Source organism: Macrotis lagotis, chromosome X (genome assembly GCF_037893015.1).
Source record: "Macrotis lagotis isolate mMagLag1 chromosome X, bilby.v1.9.chrom.fasta, whole genome shotgun sequence".
NCBI lineage: Eukaryota > Metazoa > Chordata > Mammalia > Peramelemorphia > Peramelidae > Macrotis > Macrotis lagotis.
This window is the reverse complement of record NC_133666.1, coordinates 432,518,911-432,531,332: the sequence shown is the minus strand read 5'-3', so window position 1 is coordinate 432,531,332 and position 12,422 is coordinate 432,518,911. Positions and strand designations below refer to the sequence as shown.

At 38.5% G+C, this 12,422-nt stretch overlaps 1 pseudogene; it reads right to left on the bottom strand.

Annotated features, from left to right (window-relative positions):
• Window positions 1-4,354: 4,354 nt before the first annotated feature.
• LOC141499230 (polypeptide N-acetylgalactosaminyltransferase 17 pseudogene) lies at window positions 4,355-5,286 on the bottom strand (annotated as a pseudogene).
• Between the last annotated feature and the right edge of the window lie 7,136 nt (window positions 5,287-12,422).

Below are 12,422 nucleotides of genomic sequence, written 5' to 3'. Positions count from 1 at the left end.
AACACTTTAAAAAATATTTCTTATTTCTTTCTTTCCCTTAATCCTAATTCCTCATGCAGAAAATTACTAATCTGTAACCATGTTTAATAAAATATGCATTTAGAATGCTAACCTCTCTGGTCTCTGCTGAAGGGAGGGGGATGGGAAGGAAGGGTGGAGGGAATTTTGTAACTTGGAAATATGCATGTACATACAGATGAAAATAAATAAATTAATTTAAAACCAGGGTCTATGTTTCTGTAACTCTTTGTTTAATATCATTTCTGTTCATGTTGACTGCAGTTTAAGAAAGTTTTCCTATGATTCATTCTCAACCTGTTTCACAAATTATTTTCAGTGTTTTTAGCTTCTTTTAATTATGTATTCATTTCTTCGATGTAATAGAAAAAGAAAGTTTTGTATTACCCTTTTTTATTTTTAGTTGACCTGAATTCCTAGAGAGAGGAATCAAGGTTTAATTACAAGAGAATATGCTAATCAAAACTGGAGAATGAAACCAAATGGAAATAAATATAAATTATCTTTGTATATGTCCATGGAGCTGTGATCTAATCAATGCAGGTGCATTGTTCAAAATAAAGACCACAGTCTATCCCTGGTTTCTCATGAATCTAACTCTTATTCTCCCAAATACTTTCATAATTTCTCCAAAGAGTGTTGGTTAGTTGATGACTTTTTGTTCTCAAAAAGGACCAAAATAACTTAAGTATATTGGAATCAAGGTCCACTACTAGTGGATCAGACCAACATGGGTATGGAATGCTCTTTAACAGAGGTCAGGCAAAAATCTTCCATATGATTATTTGGAGTGTAGATATCTTTAAATTTGAACACCTCACATTTCTTTGAGCGACTACAATTTTGTTAGAGCATAATATCTTCTTTGATACTGGCAATTTATATTGGGTGGACATTTGCCTATGTTTCCAATTTTACCCAATCAATTCTAAAATTCCTTGCATTGCTTCTTCTGAAACATCTTGTTGGGTAGTTCACAAAATAATCTTTTAGGCAAACATAAGTTTAGCATTTGAACACCATGGACAGACAATCAGAGTTGGACTCTCTGCAGATGACTTGGAATGACTAGTAGTTTAGCTTGAAAAAGGACCTCAGCATCTGATACCTTACCTTGTTAGGTTATCTTAAGAATCTTAAGATGATTTTAATAGAAGAAAATCAGCTTCCTGGTATACTGTCCAGTTTTCATAGGCACATAATAATGAAATCAGCACAATGATTTTGTTGGCCTTTAATTTGGTAGGAGACAGTCCACTACTTCTTCTCTCCAGTACTTCTCTCTCTTTTTTTTTTTTTTTAGCTTTTTGCAAGGCAAATGGGGTTAAGTGGCTTGCCCAAGGCCACACAGCTAGGTAATTATTAAGTGTCTGAGGCCGGATTTGAACCCAGGTACTCCTGACTCCAGGGCTGGTGCTTTATCCACTATGCCATCTAGCCACCCTATCCAGTACTTTTTTTAAGAGCATACCAAACAGAAATCTTTCTTTCAATAATTACATGAAATTCCTCATTTATGTGGAAATCCTAGGAAAATATACTGCTAAAGTAAGTGAACAAATCAGAAGCATTCCATATTTCTCCATTTGTCATATCTGATGGTGCCATGTATAGATGATGTGATGTTGCCTGATGGAGAGCCTATTTTTCTTGGTGTCAGTTGTTAGATCAAAAGTAATAAAAGGAAAAGAGAATCAATCCATGCTCTGCTGCTGCTTAGTTTCAGAGATTTCACTGAGTACACACTTATCTATGAACAAACTATCTTGCACCAATTCTCCCTCTACATAAGTCTTGTAATCTATTTAATTTAAGTAATTTACCATAAGTACAGTAGATGACCTTGATGTTTTTTCTCTTCATGAAAGTCTTCTCATAATTATCTTGCTTTGGCAGCTCTTCTTTTGTTGAATACAAATAATTAGCTCAGAAAGAATGTCAATAATCAGTCCAATATTTTGAACAACATATGACCTTTATTATTCTCCTATTCTGTCTGTCTCTTCTATTAAATGTCAGTATTTGACACAGAAATATATTCACAAGTTTTATTGCTTTTTGGCAAAGGGAAAACAATGTTGGTGATGAAATTATAACATGCACAAGACTTCAGTAATAAGTGACTATTGGTATTGTTGTATTTTATGTTATTCCTCTCAAGACCACCCTTGCATGTCTAATAGTCTGTATCTGCTTTGGTATTAAAGCCATTCTGATTTACTATTGCTCTTTTGATAGTATTTTTGTTACTATTGCTCTTTTGGTACACTGATGAAGAAGGTCTTCAGGGCTTTATAAAATTTTTCTTTGATGTCATCAGGGTTCATCATAGTGTGGCACTTTCCTAAAAGTAGCAATCATATTGTCATGAGACTTTCATTTATTCTTCTGGGAAAACATACAAGACTATATTACTTTTGATTGTAAAGTTTCTGCCAACTTTCTGGTTCTCCCATTCACTGCAACCACTTTAGAAATCTTGTATACAGCCTTGACTTTGGTAAGCCAGGCTTCATTTGTCAGGCATGTTTTATTAGGGATGCTATTTGATTATAATCTGCTAAGTTCTCTTGCAATAAGAACTGTACATCTTTAAGTGTTAGTGGATTTTGTGTTGTCTATAAGTATGCATTTATTCCATGTACTAATGGTGAGTAAAATCATCTTTGAAAATTTTTTTTAATTTTAATTTATTTATTTTAACATTATTACAAATGATTTATTGTAAAAGTATGCCTAATGCCCCTCCCACTGCACAGATAGAGAAAAATGAAGGTAAATAGAAAAAAAATGTGCTTTGTTGCATGTTCAGATACCATCAGTTTTGTCTCCGGGATGGTTCACATTCTTCAACTTAAGTCCACCAGGTAAATTACTTCAATATTTTTTCCACACAGTTGCTATTACTAATTGTATTTCTCTCCCATATATTCCTCTCCACTCCCATTCATTCTATTATCATTCTCCTTCCTCTTTTTCCCTCCTCAAATATGTGTTGTGAGGCAGCCAGGTGACATAGTGGAGAAAGCATTGAGCCTGGAGCCAGGAGGACCTGAGCCCAAATTTGATCCCATAATCCCAACAATCACCCATCTGGGTGATGCTCAGTCACCCAACCCAACCCCATTGTTTTGTAAAAAAAAAAATAGTTTTGTATCTTTCCTATGATTTTCCCTTTTTTCTATCATCTACACACCCCTCTTCTCCCCTATCCTCTACCTCCCATCCTTTTTCTCTTCTTTTTTCCTCTAGGGTAAGATAGATTTCTATCTTTTTTTGAATATGTATGTTGTTATCTCTCTGAGTCACTTCCAAAGGGAATGAAGGCTCACTCATTCCCTCTCACCTTCTGTTTTCCAGCTTCCTTCTGGCCATGTGTTTTGGGTTAGCTCATACTGAATGACTGTGAGTCTGGGTGTGCTTGGGAACATCCATCCTAAGTTGGGTCAAACAGCAGAGATAGATACCACTTGGAAGGCTTTGTAGAGAAGGAACATTTAGGGATAAGGATGCATTTCAGGATCAAGGAGGTCTGAAGAGCCTGGTTTCTTCTCTAGGGTGGGGATGAGGGGTAATAGATTGGTGAAGAATTTAGCATCTTTCTTCCATAGAGGCTGAGGAGCAGAGTCCAAAACTGCCTAGCTCATTCACTAAGAAAGGTGAAATTTAGCTCCTATATCAAAATATTAAAAAGAGATGTGATACCAATGATTGGTCCAAAGAAAAGAATGCTCTTTGTCTCTTTAGATTGGGATGCTTGAATGTTTTTGTGTGTGTTTGTGTGTGTGTGTGTGTGTGTGTCTGTGTTTCTGTGTGTTTGTGTGTATGTGTGTGTGTGTGTGTGTGTGTGCGTGTGTTTGTGTGCATGCTGGTGGAGAAGGAAGAAATGAGGAGAAATCAGGGGCAATAGGACATTTTCTTTCCTTTGAATTATCAGCATCCCTGGCCACAAACAGCAATAGATTTTCCAGAGCTGAAAGAAAGGATGCTTTCCTAGATCAAGGGCAAGATGCCCCAGTGAGTAATTCTGAGCAAACCCATCTAGGGATTGTCTGGTCCAGGTGGGATCCCTCAAAAAGAAACTTTGTTGTTTGATGAGATTCACAGAAGAAGACAGAATGGAGAGTGGGGAACTGAACATCAGCTTTCCCACCTGTGAGAGATGAAGTGGTCCCACAGAAGACCCTAGAATACCAACTAAGCCACTGCATGGCCCTTTCTTTCTCTCCCAGGCTCTGGGAGAGACACATGCGCTCTGAAAGAGAGCAAGGGGAAGCCACGTCAGGTTCTAGAGGGCAAGGCTCCCCAGCTTCCCCTTCTCTGCTTTATGAAGTTTTTAATCGTCCTTTGGGGGACTGATGTACATGCACCAGAGCTCCCAGCTATAGCCATGGGCTGAGTTCTCATACCGCTTTACCTCAAAGTTGTCTTGCTTGATGTTGTCAATGGAGGGAAGGATTACCCTCTTCCGGTTTTCCTGGATTCTGGACAGGATGGGCTCAGCCCAGCCAGCAGTAAACTCCACGTGGGCATCAAAGACACTAGTGATCTGCCCAGTGGCCACCTTCCAGCCTTCAATCCTTGCTCGGATCAGACCTTCCCTTTTCTGATTCCATACCACTTTCACCAGCCCTGGATAGCGTTTATGGACATACTCCTCCAATGGTGCCTTAAGTTCCTTTTCATCACTGTTGTAGTCCACCAGGATAATGTCTTTCAGCAGATAAGCTGGCGTGTGATTGACAGCGCTGTGGACAGACCACAGGATCACTGACAGGGCCTCATTCACAAAGATAAATATGATAGAAATCTGGGGCAGATCCTTAGAGTATTTCAGCTCCTTACACTTGGTTGGCCGGTAATCTGGTTTGGATCGATCCAGTGAAATTTTTTCACTAAGATAGAAATTGTAGCATACTTCTCATGGGGGCCTTTGGCCTTTTCTTCCTCAGCTGGGGAAAGGGTGGAGGGGAGGCCAGCTTTGTCCCGCCCACTATAGCCTTCCATAAACCCAAGGGATTTGGATAAGCCATTGAGCTGCCTATAGACTATGTCCTCCAGCAGGGACAGCCTCTTCAGCACCCCATCCTGGACAGGGCTGGGGCCGTGCTGGCTCAGGTTGGCCGCCTCTGCCCGGGGATGGACAACCCGAAAGCCGTCCCCGCTCTTCACGGCGATGGGTCTGCACTTGGCCAGGAAGAGGACGAAGCCGGCCAAGGCGATCAGGTTTCAGACCAGCAACACTTTGACCCTTCTCAGTGAAGCCATCAAACACGCCAGGCTGGCCCCCCTCCGCGCCTCCCGGACCCCGCCGCCCACGTCGGGGGCCCGCGTCTACGCTGCCCGAGCTGGGCTCTGCAAGGACCACCGCCAGGGGACGGGGCGCCGGCCCCCCGGCCTGGGGGGGTGGGGGGGAGGCGCGGGCAAACTTCTGGCACCCCCGGGAGCCTGTGCTGGCCCGGTCCCGCAAGCGCGCGGAGCGGGGGGCCGCCGGAGGCCCCCAAGTTTGTACAGTCTGCCCCTTCCTTCCTCCCCCGAAGTGTGTGTGGGGGGGCTGGGCGGAGGGGAGCGCCGGGATTCCCAAGTCATCTCAGTCTCCGCAACTTGGGGGGGGGGGTCCCCGAGCCCCACACTGGCCGGCGTCGAGCCTCTGGGCCAGGTCGGCAGGGGCTGCCTAGGCTAGCGGGGATCTCGGGGGGCCGCCCGGCTGCGCTCCGTGGCGCGTACCATCGCACAGCCTAGAAACTGACCCTGCCTCCGAAACCCTCCCGGGGCCCCGAAGTCTGGGAGTCCGGGACAAGGGCCGGGAAGGGCCAATTTCTATTTTTCTTGAAGGCTTTGGATATAGAAGATTTGACTTTGTCATCTCTTGAGAGTTTGCTTTGATCCTCCATGAGACCAAAGTAATTATTAAAGGTAAGATGTGTTTTCTTTTATTGTCTGTTAATTTTCTCAGTCTATGGCCTGGTTTTACCGTATTTTCCAAGCTTTTTACTGTTTTGCTGACACCTTCTCAGGGATCTCAATTCCATCAAGGTAATATGAGAGGCTCTGAGTGCTCTTCTGATGTGTACTCTGATCTGTGAAGTGGAGCTTTGAGGAGGGTTCCCGCTCTGCTAGGTCAGTAGTGGATCCGAGTCTGTGACCTGGATTTGACTATGGTCAAAGCAGCAGAGTCCTACCCAGTGATAGTGAAGAGACTTCAACAGTCTCTCCCTGCCCCTACCAGCTTTGGGCTGAGCCCTCTGGGTAGCAGTTGTCAGATCTACAAAACATTTAGAACCTTTTTTATGGGTGTGTGGGATATCCATCTACTGCAATTTAGTAGGCCATGGTAGAGTTAAGCAAACAATTTTTAGGGCATCTTTTCTAGCTCCTTACTCACGCCAGAAGGTGAAGAAGACCTAAAGAAGGCTTCTTAGAAATCCAGCAGGCTTCAATCCATAGTCATATGAAAAATTGCTCCAAATCATTACTTATTAGAGAAATGCAAATTAAAGCTTCTCTGACATACCACTTCATACCTCTCAGACTAGCCAATATGACTAGAAAGAACAATGATCAATGTTGGAAGGGATGTGGTAAATCTGGAACACTAATATATTGTTGGTGGAACTGTGAACTCATTCAAACATTCTGGAGAGCAATTTGGAATTATGCCCAAAGGGCAACAAAAATGTGCCTACCCTTTGATCCAACAATACCAGTACTGGGTCTATACCCTGAAGTGATGATGAAAAAGAGTTCAAAACATCACTTGTATGAAAATATTCATAGCAGCCTTGTTTGTGGTGGCAAAAGAATTGGAAATCCAGTAAATGTCCTTCAACTGGGGAGTGGCTTAACAAACTGTGGTATATGTATGTCATGGTACACAATGTTCTATTACAAATCAGGAGGGATGGGAATTAAGGAAAACCTGGAAGGATTTACATGAACTGATGCTGAGCAAGATGAGCAGAACTAGAAAGACATTGCACACCCTAACAACAATATGGGGGTGATGATTGGACTTGCACATTCCCTCAGTGCAACAACCATGGACAATTTTGGACTATCTGCAATGGAGAACAACATCTGTATCCAGAGAAAGAATTCTGTACTTCGAACAAAGACCAAAGACTATTACCTTCAAATTAGAAAAAAATTATCTTATTATGTAATTTTGCTATCTCATACTTTGTTTTTCTTCCTTAAGGACATCTCTCTCATCACATTCAACTATGATCAGTGTATATCATGGAAACAATGTAAAGACTAACAGAATGCCTTCTGTGGAGGTTGGGGGGTAGGGAAGCAAGAATAGGGGGGAACTGTAAAACAAAATACATAAAATCTTTCTAAAAGAAAAAAAATTAAAAAAAGAAATCCAGCAGGCTTCGAAGACCCAAATTTGCCTTCCAGTGAAAAAAATGATCTTAAAACTTGGACTGCCTATATGCAAGGTTGTAACTAAAGATCTTAATGTGTCCATACCTGCTGCTTCATCTTTTCCTTATCATCACTTACCACAGGACATTAAGATAGGCAAAAATTGTAAAATGGTATGAGTTATGTTTTTGATTCATGCATAGATTGGATTTAAGAGAGGCAGAGTGATGTCAGTAGTACTTTCTTCCAGAGTCATCACAGTTCAGTGACAAGAAAAAGTGAAGACAACTTATGATGACATTGGCTTCAGTGCAACACCTTGGCAACTTCGATATCTAATCAAGATCTAAGGACTCCACAGTGTCAGTCTCAGTTGCCTTCTTGGGAATTGGAACTATTCTCATCCAACCCATTCAGTCAGGGGAACTCATCACGTGCCAACTATATAAACTCCCTTACTTCTGGGTTTAAGATTCCTTGTTTACCCTCAACCTGATTTAACCTCATCTGACAAAATATTTATGTGCCTGTCACATACTACTTTTCTTGGAGACACAGATGAGAGTTGGATGAATCAGATTGGCATCAAAGGTGAAAAGTAATCTGAAAATGTCTATTGTATTTGGTGCTTGTAATCTTCCCTGAACATACCCTACACCTTCCATAGAATGTGCATTTTAATTGGTTTAGTAGTTTTCTCTATATTGCTTTAAACTTCATTTGAACACATGCACTTTCCATACCCCATGAGTATATTATAGTTACACTGTCAACTACCCACAGTTCAAGAGAATCAACATCACTATGATCACAGAAGCCTTTTTTGTATCTTTCTGCCACAAGGTAGTACTTTCAAAACCAAAGTAATAAAAATAGATGGAATAAAGAAAATTATTTCAGTTAAGTTATTGAAATTTGAACAGCAAAGACTGAAAAGAAAACTGAAATTAGCAAACATGTGCTTTTGTAGTGGTGGTGGTTGTCAGAAAATAAGAATAAAATGCCAACATTATTCATACTCAGGAAAATTTTTAAAAATTTACTCAAACAATGGGAGAAAATAAACTTTCTGCAATATTCAAATAAAAATTACTGAAGTAGTATTGTCAATCACAGGTATAGAAATAATTAAATCAAACATATCTATAAACTTCTGTGTTCATAAAAACTTATATAAAATTTATAAAATGTGAGCATAGCCAAAATGACCTAGGAGTCAGGAAACATGATGTTTTTCCTCCCAAGTCTATCACTTACTCAAATGATTTTACTTTGATCAAGTCTCTTTAAATCCCTAAATATATTTCTTCACAGCTATAAAATGGGAATAACTTTGGTGTTCCTGCCTACTGGAACTAAAAGGGATTTTTGATTTTGGGCTAATAGTTCATATTGAAAGAAGAATGGATTATTTAATTTAATTTAATAAAAAAGTCATAAGGTTTAAATGTAATAACTAAAAGGTTTAAAAGCATGGACAACAAAAGGAAAGATTTACCCATTCCATACCAGTGCCTCCCTTTGAGAATATTCCCAATTTGTCCCTTATTTGTTTGTTCCTAATTGTTACTACTCATATACCATCTTTTTCCTTTCTATTTTATGCTTTCAAGTGCTTTCTGGTTTTTGTTACTTTTTGTATCATCATGGCTTAGCCAACTGCCTGGAATATAGAAGGAATTTAGTAAGTGTTGATAGCTTGATTTGTTCTGATAGGGTAACCTAATAGGGCCTTCACACTTACTTTAACATCATAATCTATTTCAGTCTCTTCATTGTAATTGTATAACAGACATTTTTGAGATATATTATTTCATTAACCCGTTCAGATTGGCACCAATTATAATACCTCCAAGACATGACCTGATGTCTCAGGACAGGGAAGAGGAAGAACTATCATGTCACTAGTGAGCTTCATGAATGCTGCTCTTCAGACTATAGTAGAAGCACAGCAACTTCTGTCTCTTCCCCCCCCACCATTCTCCTACTTTCTCATCTTCTATTTTCATGTCCACCATACTTGTTCCTTTATTATACTTCAAGTTATCAAGTATTGAATTTTATAATCAAGAAAGGCAGACACTTGAAAGAACCAGTCCTTTCTTTTTCATTCCCACCCAGGAAAAATAGGAAGCCCTTAGGATTTCCAGGATTCCTGGATCCACAATTTGAGGTAGACAACTTTGTAATTTAAATAGAAATATCCTCATTTATTCAAATTTGCAACTAAAATACCAAGAAGCAATGAAACTCACATAGGGCCATAAAGGTATCAATTGAATTATATAATATAGTAGAGAGAAACTTACATATTAAAGACAACGGGAACTCACAAAATTAGTTTCAGATTTTTTTTTTAGGCTTTTGCAAGGCAAACGCGGTTAAGTGGCTTGCCCAAGCCCACACAGCTAGGTAATTATTAAGTGTCTGAGACCGGATTTTAACCCAAGTACTTCCTGACTCCAAGGCCGGTGCTTTATCCACTATGCCACCTAGCCATCCAGTTTCAGATATTTTCTAAGAGTTTTCTACATTTTATATCCTTCCCATTTAACTGAAGATTATAATTATAAGATTATCTATTTTTTGTTAATTTTAAGATGTTCATTAATTATAAGACTTCTACCCCCTAAATTCATTGTTTTCTAAGCCATGCAAATTAGGACATTACACATTAGCAAATTTCTTTTAGCCCACGGGATTGAAATTTACATTATATCACTCTCTTGCATTTGTGATGATTAAACTACTTAAGAAACAATTTCTGGATTATTTAATCATTTTAGTAATAAGGTTGGAAGGTTATTAATAAAGTAGTGATCATTTGACCAAATGATGTCAGAACAAAGACCATCATGGGGGTAGGCGTAGAGTTTATATGCCTTTCAAAGAGTAGGTGCTATCAAGTGGTATCTATTCAACTCTGATTGGATAACACAATAGGAGGTGGGTCTTCTTCGGGTACCTGACTTAGGTCACTCAAATCTTGGTCAAAGAAAGATCACTTTCCATATCACCTGTCTTGATAGTAGGGACAATCAATGTTTTCCAAGACCTGCCTGAGCAAGTACAAAGAGTAAGAATTCACCCACTAACTGTAACTTTAGAAATTACTTTACTTTACAATTAGATCTTGACTGAGTAAATCTTTAAAAGAGATTCTCCACAAAGATTGGTTTCTCAATGAGGAAGTGGAAAAGAGGAAAAAACTTTCATCCTTATACTATGGTTATTACATGTAAGAAATATTAATTTCTCTCATTTCTCCATTTGCTTCCAATTGAAATTCTCCACAATAAATTACTTATATTGCAAACATTTCATTAAGGGTTCTTAACTATGATGCTTATGGTAGGCAACAGTATGATAGGAAAAAGGAGAAAAAATTGATAAATACATTGACAAAAATCAAAGTGGAAAACCTCCTTAAGTTAGCAGAACTTACAGACAAAAGACACAAATAGAAAAAGTAAAAAGGAATTAGAAAACAATGCCCATTTAAGGCTCATGTCTGATTCTCAGACACTTTATGTGTCAGGTCTTTGCTATAGGTATCATCTTCAGAGCAGTTGTCGAATTGACTGGCTTCTTAGAATCAGGTTTTTAGAGATTCTCATTTTTTATTTTAAAATTTATTTATTTATTTTCATCCATTTGTACAAGAATATTTCCAAGTTACAAAATTTCCCTCCATCTTTCCTTCCCACTCCTCTTCATCAGATTTGGTAGGGGTGTTTTTTTTTCTATGTGTTTTGTTTTGCTTTCTCTGGTTGGGGATAATGTTATCCATAACTAGTCAAATACAAGTGTCCTTGCTCTCTGGACTGTGGAGGGGAGCTCCATCAAGTTTGTTCATCTCATATTGTTATTGATTCTCTCTTGGTTCTACTCCCTTTACTCAGCATCAGATCCCGAGTCATTCCATGCTTCTCTAGAGTCCAACCATTTATGGTTTTTAATAGAACAATAATATTCCATAGTATTAGTGTACTATAATTGGTTTAGCCACTCCTCAATTGATGGTCATCCCCTCAATTTCCAATTGTTTGCCACGACAAAAAGAATTGCTACGAATATTTTGGAACATGTAGGTCTTTTCCCATTTTTTTACAATTTCTTCTGGATAAAGATCTATTATTGGAATTTCTGGGTAAAAGGGCATGAACAGTTTTATTGCTTGTTGAGCAGTTTCATATTGCTGTCCTGAAAGGTTGGATCTGTTTACAGCAACACAAGCAATGCATCAATGTCCAAATCCTCTCACAACTTCTCCAACATTGATCTTCTTCCCTTTTTCTCATTTTGGCTAATCTAGTAGATGTGAGATTGGACCACATTGGTGTGTTAATTTGCATTTCTCTAATCAGTTGTGATTTGGAGCACTTTTTCATTAGATTACATATTGTTTTAATTCCTTTATTTGAAAACTGTCTGTTCATACCATTTATCAATTAGGGAATAACTTGTGACCTTATAAATTTGATGCAATTCTCTATGTATTTTAGAAATGAGTTCTTTATCAGAACTTCTGGTTGGAAAATTGCTTCCTGGCTTTTTGCTTTCCTACTAATTTTGGCTGCTTTGATTTTATGAGTGCAAACACTTTTTAAAATGTAATATAGTCAAAATAATTCATTTTTTAGTTTATAATGTAATAGAATTCTTTTTTGGCCATAAATTTATCCTTTTTTCCATAGATCAGATAGATAGATTATTTTAGTCTAATAATTTATCTATGGTATAAGTCTTTATATCTAAATCCTGTCCTCATTTTGACCTTATTTTGGTATCAGGTGTGAGAGATAGATCCATGCCTAGTTTTTGCCATACTATTTTCCAGTTTTCCCAAAAATTATTGTTACATAGTGAGTTCTTATTTGAGAGCTGTATTCATTATTGTACTTCATTGTCAATTACTGTTAAAAAAAACTACTACAAAATTGGTCCAAACACATTTTTAAATTACCTTTTCACTAACCATGTCACATAAGTGAGTAAATCCAACCCTCATGTTTCTTTTATTATGACATCAA